This window comes from Nycticebus coucang, chromosome 12 (assembly GCF_027406575.1).
Source record: "Nycticebus coucang isolate mNycCou1 chromosome 12, mNycCou1.pri, whole genome shotgun sequence".
Classification (NCBI taxonomy): domain Eukaryota; kingdom Metazoa; phylum Chordata; class Mammalia; order Primates; family Lorisidae; genus Nycticebus; species Nycticebus coucang.
This window is the reverse complement of record NC_069791.1, coordinates 34,412,769-34,423,577: the sequence shown is the minus strand read 5'-3', so window position 1 is coordinate 34,423,577 and position 10,809 is coordinate 34,412,769. Positions and strand designations below refer to the sequence as shown.

Sequence of the window (10,809 nt, the reverse complement as noted above, 5' to 3'; positions counted from 1 at the left end):
TTAGCATTATGAAATTTCTCAAACAAGTAATTGAACAGCATTAACCAAATCAGACTTTTTTGAAAGACAGAGCAATGAAGTTATAAGGTGAGGGGAAAAACAAAACACTTTGTCTGGGACCCAGATTCCAGCTATAACTGTATTCTTAATAATAGTTCTCTTGGCAGCAATTTTAATAGTGCCGTAACTTACAAAAAATGGTAAGTTGCTGCATGATGAGTATATTGGGTGAATGTACCCTTTAGACAGGTTCTACTTGTTTTATTTATATATTTATTTATTTTTGTCATATAATGCAGCTAGTATTTTCTTTTCTTTTTTTTTTTTTTTTTTTTGCAGCTAGTATTTTCTTAGAATTGTTTTTGCCAGAAGAAATACAGCCCTAAAATCATCTAAGTAATATCCCCTTTTTAGTGAAGAAAAAACAATCTTAGTTGAATTACAGTAACTCTTGGCATGAAATAAGTTGTGCTTATTTTTCTTCAGGGATATCTTCTACTTCTGCAGGCCGGGAAAAAAAAAAAATCAATAGATGGAGAGGAAAAGAGAAGTATATGCCTCAAGTCCCCATGTCACACTGGATCTGCATTTACAGCCCTGGACTCCCTTCCCATCTGGGAAAGGAGAGTGAGTCTGGCTGACACAGTGAGATGGGTCTGCCATGTGTCCTATCACTTAATGTCAGCCAGCTGGGAAGACTCCAGGGCTAAGCAGCTTATCAGCCATGGGGCTCTTGGGAAAGGTCAGTACTGAAGAATGGGCCCTGAGGGAACAGAACACTCCACCATCTGACTTCTCATTACTATTAGGACTTCTTTCAGCAGGAAAAATGATTTCCTAGTGGTTTGCATGTTCTAATTTATTGCTTTATTTGCTGGCTATTGATTTAAGTGGGAAAATCCACCATAAGAACTCCTTAGTAACACGGAAAGATCATTTGTCTCATCTAATTCTGCTTAGAGTGCACTTTCTATCTAGAATTTCTCTGATTATTATTTAATAATTCTAGCATTTGGTCTTAGCCTTTTCTACATGAAGCACCTGTTTTGGCAAAGTTCAAAAGGCCTTTGTACTCACTAAAAATGACACATGTGGGGGAGTTCGTTTCTAGTAATTCCAAAGTTTTAATTTCCTTTGTCAGCATACCCACCTTTAAGCAATTGTGAAACACCCACATACATTTTAAGTATCCAGATCCTAAAAGGTCATTTGGAAGAAACTCTTCAGCAGATATTTATAACTGCCATCGAAACAGAAGAATACCTTTTCAATAATATAATGCATACAATATATTCATACCAGTCCTTCCAAGGAAAAATGTTTGTTTTGATTACTACCCACGATTAAGGGTATCAATTTGAAATCTGGTTCTCAGCCAGGCACAGTGTTTCATGCCTGTAATCATAGCAATCTGGGAGGCCAAGGCAGGTGGATCGCCTAGCTGAGGAATTCGAGACCAGCCTGAGCAACAGTGAGGCCTCATCTCTATTAAAATAAAAAAATTAGCTGGGCATTGTGATGAGCACCTGTAGTCCCAGCCATTTGGGAGGCTAAGGCAGGAGGATCACTTGAGCCCAAGAGTTTGAGGTTGCTGTGAACTAGGTTGCTGCCATAACACTCTACCTAGGGTGACAGAGTGAGACTCTGTCTCAAAAAAAAAAAGAAAAAGTCTGATTCCAAACAATAGTCAAAGCTTTAGTTTCATAATATTAATAGATTATACGCATTTGTATGCAAGTCATAATGTTCATTTAATTCTTAGAACTGCCAAAATTTATATTATAGCCTTATTCTTCTAATTCTTCTTATATACCTGGTTTGACTTTTCAAGCTATTACCCATGTTTCTGGCTATTCACTCATGTTGACTCATTTTGAGATATTGTGATCGGCTCTGTGTGGTATACATGTACACCCTATGAGGGGTCACCATAGCACAAAGTTAACAGACTCTTGACTCTGCATGGAGCACCTGTTTTATGCTGGAGTATTTCTCTGCCCCCACCCCACCCCACACTGCATTAGCACTCCATGAAGATCCTTGACTAGATGTCAACAGTCTAATAAACTGCAGGTGCCAGTATGTGGCACAAATATTTGGCAACATCTCAGATGAAAGACAGCAAAGCTTGGTAGAGGATTGTTTTGAAGTTAGACTCAGGTTTAAATCCTGCCCTGACACTTCATCTGCGAAATAACCTTGGACAAGTTATTTTACAGTTCTCTAACTTCCTGAGATGAGATTAATCACATCGAGTTATAGGTGTGCTTAAAATGGTTGGCTGTACAGAGCAGTGGTTAAAGGCACAGTTTCCTAAGCTCTAGTCCAGATTTCCCATTTTCTGGTCACCCAACTTTGAGCAAATTAACTAAAATTGCTCTCAGTCTTAATTTCTTTGCAACATGGGGATAATAATTATAACTTCTCATAGTTATAGTGTTTTAGGAAGATTAAATTTTTAAATGAATGAGAACTATTTTTTACAATTCTTGGCCTATAGTAAGAGCTATTTATTTTTCATACAATAAGCATTCAATGTTAGCTATTTATTTGTGATAAAAATCTCCAGTTCCTAGCATTAGTAGGTGTACAGTACTCTAGAGCCCAAGCCCTGTGGGGTCCTTGTTCCCTATTTGTGTTCTGACTAATCCCATGAGGCAACAATTACGAGAACAAGAGCAACCACAGAGCTAGTGAAAGAATTTACATTTATAAAATACCCTGGAAAATAGATTCTATTGTTCACGTTCGTAGGTCTTAGTTTTGAGCCTTTGAAATTATTTCTATATTTGAAATATCTAATCCTTAGGCCATGTGCTCTGAGGAAAAGTCATACTTCAAGGACCTTCTCTGCCTAAACATCTATGTTTATTTTTTACTGTAATAGTTGTAGCTGATGTGAACACTTAGCAATCAAGGTACTTTAAAAATGTTTTCTATTTTCATTAGTGTTTATCCTAAAGAAAAATGCTTAATGCCTTCAGCATTACTTTTAGGATGATACATATTTATGACATAATAATATACCACTTTTGGAACTTTTTATATTCTAAAAAAAATGATATTTACATAATTTTCCTCAAGCGTTTGTGTAATTCTCTAAAGTACACTCTGATGATTTTTCATATACATGTTCCTTTCATCTTCTAATAGCAGATTTGTTTATCTCTTCATTCCATCAGAATATTTTAGATGAATATTGAACTCATTATTGGCTTTTAAAAAATCATGTAATCAACAGCAGGGGATGGCTGCAAATGATATCCATATTTCATCAGTTTTAAAATATACTCATTCTTTACAGCAGATTTCAAATAGATAGCTTTTTAAAATTGCTTTTGATATGTCGTTTATAAATAAAGGTGTTTTAACTCCGCTGCTACAGAGTTAACAGTTTCTAAACTTTGGGAATGTGGGAGATTTTTGTTTACTATTGGCACATAATTTTTGTATATATCATCGATGTGTATATGTGTATATATACTATATATAAATACCTAGTATTATACAGGATATGCTATTCAGATGTTGTTGGTACCATCTTTCTCTGATCCATCTTCTAATCCTCACCTCTTTTCTTTTTTATTTTTTTTTGGCCGGGGCTGGGTTTGAACCTGCCACCTCCTTTGGCATATTGGGCCAATGCCCTACTCCATTGAGCTACAGGCGCCCCCACCTCCGCATCTCTTTTCATCTTCTCCTTTCTGATGCCAGCACTACTGGTCGTGATTACTGTTATTGTCCTTAGCTCTTCAATAAATACAATAGCAAACACTAAGGAATTCTGTGTTTCTGGGCTCTGCATTCCTTCTCATGGTTTCTCTATCCTCCCCTAGCCTCCATCCTTGCCCCGACACACACACACACACACACTATACTTCCTTAAGTCCATGGTTACAGTAAGGCAGTGAGGGTTGCCTTAATCATATTTAAAAAATGTATATGTAATTTTCTATTGTGTTTGTACATAGATGAATTGTATATACATAATAAAATATATTAATTTGCTTACACATGTATCTCATGTGGAGGTTGTAGCAGGGGAGCACAGTTACTTCTCTATCCTTGACTGAGTAATGGTCTTCCTCTGTCAGGGCTCTTTGACCGACCACCCAGCTGTGGGAGGGACTCATGTGGAACGATGTTAGGTTTGAATGTTTTTATCCACTGCATTTAGATATGTCAAAAGGAATCAGAGTTAATGAACACAGGCTGTGAGAAAGTCAATCTCTTTTTAAACAAAGGATGAGAACATTTTATCCCTAGTTCAAGGCTCAGTAGGAAGGTGACACTCCCCTAACCAGCCAAATCAGTAGAATCAGCATGGCAATCAATGGGTTGACAGATGTACCAGCCAGATGGCCTTCACATCCACGTGTACCTTTATAAAATAATCATACAATATACACACAATTTTATTTCCTTCCCTTTGGCCAAAGATTCCAGATGTTTATATGGTACTGGAAGGAAGCTAAATGCTCTTCTCTCAATGACCCCAAGGCCGGAAAGCAAGATACTGTTATTCCCAGACACTCCTTTTTTATGTATAGTATTTTCCAGAATGTAACTTGGAGCAGAGGAGGAGATAGAAATAGAGGAAGGCCACACACTCTTGCAGGTATTTCTAAGTACAGCTACAGCATCTATCGATGTCAGGTTTGAATGTTTTTCCCCACTGCATTTAGATATGTCCAGAGGAGTTGGAGTGGATGGACAGGCTGTGAGAAAGTCAATCTTTTTAAACAAAGGATGAGACCATTTTATCCCTACTTCATGGCCAGTACCTAGCACCCCTAGGAGGCACTCATATGTGACTGAATAAATAAATATAGTATAATTTTGGTTCAGGTAAAAGTGAAAAGAGGAGAAGAAGCAATTTAGCAATTTCTCTTCACTTTCAGAATTTGTACATGCATTGCTATGTACTCTGAAGACAGAGAAGAGAATCTCTTAGCCTAAAACTTGACAATCATGAAAAAAAAAGCTTGACATATTTTTCTTTAGGGAATCAGAATCACAATTTGGTTGTTAGGACCCTAGACGTGGGTTGAGCTTGAACAAAGAAGTTCTGAAGAGGTCACTGATTCTAAACATACTTCTCTTCCTTTAATTAAGAAGTTTGGGAACCAGTAAAAACCTTGTGATCACCACATGGCCTCAGTTAGGTCTGCAGAAAGCTCCAGGTTCAACAGAAAATGTATGAAAAGCAGGCCTCATAATGACAGTCCAGGATGATCTATACTCCACTGATCACTGATCATAGTGAACCTCCCTTGTATTAATGATTGCTTAGCGTAGATGACATACTAAAGTCCAATAAAAAGACCTTCCATGCATACAGTGAATGCATCAGGAGTTACCGCCCTCTTTAAACAAAGTGTCATCCAGCAAACTCATGGTATTCATAGTCTTTCTGGAAGTGGGTAGCCACACAGGGCTATCCAAACACAGGGGTGCTTAGGATACAATCAACTGGGCTCCTGTTTAGAAAACAGAGCTCCTTGTCCTGATTTGAATAATTCACAGTATATGCCTGCATCAAAACATCACATGTTCCCTATAAAGGTACACAACTAATTAGGGCACTAGCCACATACACTACAGCTGGTGGGTTTGAACCTGGCCTGGGCCTGCCAAACAACAATGACAACTACAACCAAAAAATAGCTGGGCATTGGGTGGGCGCCTGTAGTCCCAGCTACTTGAAAGGCTGAGGCAAGAGAATCGTTTAAGCCCAAAAGTTTGAGGTTGTTCTGAGCTGTGATTCCATAGCACTCTAACCAGGGCGACGTAGACTCTGTCTCAAAAAAAAAAGATATACAACTATGACATGCCCATAATAAGTAAAAACAAAAAATATATGTAGTAAAGTTTAAAAGGAGAGAAAGCAGAGCTCCAGCTGACCGTCCTGATGTGCACTGACTCAGCATTTGGTGCCTCTGTATACGTTCCCTGCAGTCTGGGCTTTTTCTACCTTGGTGATAGAAACATGACAAGATGGATACACACTACGTTTCATGCATTTTAATGTCCTAATATTTGTTATCTTGGAAAGAAATGTAAAATATACCCAGTTTTAGCACCCTAGCAAGCTGAATGCCTTGGCCATCTGTTCGTTTCTTGCTTTTATACATCTTAGTCATTTCACTCCTGCTTCTAATTGTAACTGCCACTTTTATGCTGATGGCACAAATCCTGAGGCCTTTTCAATGTCACTGTTGGTCCTCCTCCTGACACTTGGCTCGTGTAAAATGATGGCTTAATCTCAACTGCATTTAAATTGATGTTTACATTCAAGGGGTTGATCTAAACAGATGTAGTTTCTTGGATAATAAAATTCCCTTTGCTTTATCGTATTTCTTGTTTTATTTTTCACATTGGCTTCCCAAGCCCATAGTCTGGTCTCTGGAACTGTACGCTTTCCCTCCCACGTTTTCCGCTTTATCCCTTCCATCATGGCTGAAGCTTTCCATCACAATATGCTATTGCATATTACAATTTTGCTTTCACATCGCTACCTACTCTGTTAAATTTGTTGACACACTCAGATTTCTGTTTACCCTAGACCAGGAATTCCAGCCAAGATAATTACACACAGAGCTTTAGGACCTGCCCGTGGCAAAAGGTCCAAGTAGAGAACATTTGTCTTTACCTTTCTCCTACGGAGCTGACCAATTAGGTTTCTCTCCTCTCTCTTCGTTCATCTGTGATCATCCAGCCATCTGTGATCATCCAGCCATTCCCAATGTCAAATGCTTTTCCCCATTATTCTCAATCATCAGTCTAAAGCTCCATCTGATTCAAAAATATATAGTGAAATTAACAAAATTCCAATCCTACTATTCCCATGAAAATATTAATAAATAAGAAACTGTCTGATCTTCAGCACTTCAGTTAGTTCAACTGTGCTGGAAAAATAAGCACTTCTTGAGGGCTAACCATGGTAGATCCTAGTGGGGTGAAAAGGAAAAAGTCTCTACTTCTTGAATTCCCAAAGTGTTGAGTCTGGTTGGGAAAAAAAAAAAACAGACACAGACAATTACAATATCAAATGCTGAAGTCCATGGCAACATATACAGACCTTGGAAGTACAGACAATGGGCAATTACTCTCAGCCACCGCCCCTCCCCTGTATGTATAGTTTATTTTCTTTCTGAAGTAAGTAATTTATCAAGATTTCAATGAGTAGCCTTTGCTAATAGTTATTGAGAAAATACCCGCCCCAGGGATCAATCTAAATATATTTCATGTATTAACTCATCTAATTCTCACAAGTGACCTCAGTAAGTTGATACTTATAACCGTATTTTATAGACGATAAAACCAACACACAGAAAGATTGAATTACTTGCTCAAAGTCAGTTTGTGTTGAAGATTTGAATCCACTCAGTTTGACTCGAGAGCAGTGCTGTTCACAAGGCAGCACTGTGATGCTGAAATGTTCTATGAGGGGCAAAATGTCCTCTATCCATCCTGCCCGTGCAGCAGCCCTACCACTGAGCATTTGAAATGTGACTATTTGCAACTAGAACCGAGGACTTTTTAAATGATTGAACTCTAGCTGATTCTAATAGCCACAGCTCCTGACCTGTAGGTCTTCCCCTGGCCACCAGGCTCTACTCCTTTCCAGGGCATGGCAATAAGAAGGTGAAAAAGAAGGACCAGTCTGAGCGAAGACATTTGGGGTGAATTCTCATCGGAGATGCTGAGGGTAGAATGGGCTGCTCTAGAAAATACTGCAAGACCTGAAGGAATCAGATCTGTCAAGGTGGAATAATGACTATGGACTTGACATTTAAAGAATGAAGGGTGACACCTCCTACCAGGGCCCTCTCATCAAGGCACTTCCATCTACTAAGAGATGCTACAAGTTCACTTCAGCCTTGTTCCTCCTGATGCTTTTAAGAGAAGGCAAGGTGAAGTCTACAATTAGGCCTTACGAGGGGAATTTCAATACTGTATTTTATTTTAAGCCCTGTGAATTCCCAGACAACCAGAGACAAATCCAAAATACAAGTTTAAGGAGGGGAGAGTGAGTGGAGAGAGCTCTTAATATGGGCATAATAATACTATTGATAACAATAGCTTCATTTACTGAAGATGTAGAAGTTTACCAAGCAACTTCAATATATAGAATATTACAATCATTTTGTCCACACAAACCTGTAAGGTGGGAAGTATTGATTTAATTTGACAGATAGAAACATAAAGGCGTAGGGAAGTGATGGAGCTTATCCAAGGTCATATGTCAGGTGAATGGTGGAACCACAATTTGAGCCTTATTCATCTGAATCCCTGTGCTCTTTTTTCTGCGTGCAAAGCAACTTTCTGCTAAAACTGCTTCACAAAACATCTGATCTCCTGGTGTCCAATTCCAATTGCTTGTCCCAGCTGTGGCTATTAGAATTAGCTAGAATTAAATCATTTAGAAATGTTTACTGGGTTACTTAGTAAAACTAGTCAGAGACATTGAGAAGATTACCTGGGGGGCACTCTGTAAATGCTGGTTTCCCTTGATTGTTCATTTTCTTCAATACCAACAAATCAATTTCCCTGTTTTTAGGGTCTCATCCTTGTCACTCAAAAATCCTAGAGTTCTGGTAGAATCAGGCATAAATGCCCCAACCTGTCACAGAAGTAATCTGATTCCAGCAATTCACAAAGGCCCATTCCACAGTGAATGTCAACGCTGAGACCTCCACTGCTGTCTGGCAGACACCCTTGCCACAGCAGGCCTGGGCAGCCAGGGCTCTCACTCTGCTTCATCCTGGACACCCTCCCTTCCCTCCACTTGCCCAAAGCCCATGTGTCTGACTGTCTGTACCCAGGTCAAACCCCTTCCTCCACAAAGCCTTCCTGACCACTCCAGCACGGCCCCCTCTCTCCTGGCTAGACCCCCAGCACCATTTAGGGTCCTCACCACACCTTTTGATACTTCCTAACCCTATTCGTATGTCATCCTATTATTGAGTTCTCGCTCAGGCACATAATACTTAACTCTCTAATGAGACCACAAAATGCTTAAGGGCAGGAACACACTTTTTTTTTTTTTCATTAAATCGCTTCCAAAGCTACAGAAAATATCTGGCATCCATTTGGTAATTAGAAAATATTGCAAAGAGCCCATGTAGTACCCAGGAGGGCAGACTGACCATGGCCACTGTTTGCATCTTCCCCATTCACCTGTGATAGCTCCAGGATGTGTTCATTCATTATTGACTCCAGCACTTTCCTAAGGGTCCTCAGTGCCTCTTCTAGTTTCTGCAAATAGTGAACACTTGGAAGAATCTATTAGATAACATTTATAGCAAATTGAGTGCCAGGCACTGTGTAAAGTGTTCATGGATCACCTTATGCAGTCCTCACAGGCGGTTGCAGCAGGCGCATAGCAGGCTGTTCCGCGCTCCTCCAACGGGCTGACATCTCATTCCCCAGCATCAAGCAGGGTCATTAGCTGCCTTACCAGTCAAGAATTGGCCTCAGCTGTTCTCCAAGGTCATGCTTCCTTCCTAATTGGCTGAAGCAAAGGTGTAAATGCCCTGCCCCTGGGTCTCAGGTGAGTCACTCTGAAGGACTCTCTTACTCTGGCTCCAGGTGGGATGGCTGAGGCCTTTGTGGAGACTGCATTATAATTCCATCTCCTCCTCCACCCAGCCAACTCTTCTGTGGATACCAGAGAACCCACAATAAACCCCTTGCATGCAAATACCCTTCTCAGGGTCCATTTCCCAGGAGACCAGCTTAAGCCAGCAGGTGTAGCTAGTATTATCATTGCCATGTTACAGACGAGGAGAGAGAGGCTTAGAGAAGTTAAGTAACTTGGTCAAGTGTAAACTAGTAGTTCAAGAGGGATGTAAGCCAGAGTGGCTGATCCACCCCTGCGCTCTTAATATTATGTGCTGCCTCAAGAGGGAATGCGTGAATAACACACTCAGCATCTCTGTTGCAGAGTGTCTCTCCTCCAAGGTTATCAGTGCCTTTGGCCCTTTCCACGGTGGGGAAGCAGGAGTGGACCAAATCTGTGGTATTTACTCAGGAGAACACAGCAGGGTTTAGGCCCTCTAGACATGCCCAGGATAATGCCCCAATGGGATCCTTGTCACCATCTGTATTTTTCTCTGGATCCCTGTGACTTTACACAGACTTTATCTCTGAAATGTCTTTTAAAAATCCCAGATCATTAACTATGGGAAAGAATATTGAGGTGAAAGTATTCAAAGGAAAGAAATCGCTTCGTAGTGAGAATGGTGATCAGTTGTTTTCTGTTTAACCTGACCTCTGTTTAAAGAGAGGAAATGGTTGTAAATGTGCTCGTGCCTTATCTGGGATAAGCATGAGCAGTAACTTCCTGACAATGGTGAGAGATTGTCAGTGAGGTTTCGTTTGGTTTTGAAGGGAAAAGGGTAGAGGTTTAAGAAGTATGCTTACGGTTCAGGAGAGTCCTGACAACTTTGACACATTAACTGATCTAGAAGGATCTCAAAATTAAAAAAAATATGGACCGTTTCACGAATGTGCATGTCATCCTTGGGCAGGGGCCACGCTAATCTTCTCCATACTGTTCCAATTTTAGTGTAAGTGCTGCCGAAGCGTGCACGATTGTCAGGGAGTTTTTAAGTATGGTTGTTAATGTGGAATATTTTTCTCTGAAGGAAAATAATAATAATCACAGAAGACAAAATAATATTTGGAGGGTAATGTAAAATATTGAGAATTTACACTATATTCTAGCAACTTCTTTAGAAGCTCCTCTAAATCCCTTACCGATGTAGAACTGTGCCCAGTGGACCTGGAAAAGTGTTTGGATTG

The 10,809-nt window shown here is 39.9% G+C and overlaps 1 non-coding gene across 1 annotated transcript; it reads right to left on the bottom strand.

Moving 5' to 3' along the window:
• Nucleotides 1–10,490: 10,490 nt before the first annotated feature.
• On the bottom strand, nt 10,491–10,597 carry LOC128562900 (U6 spliceosomal RNA). Its single transcript, XR_008373598.1, has one exon. It is a non-coding gene; the product is annotated as a U6 spliceosomal RNA (small nuclear RNA).
• Nucleotides 10,598–10,809: the final 212 nt, after the last annotated feature.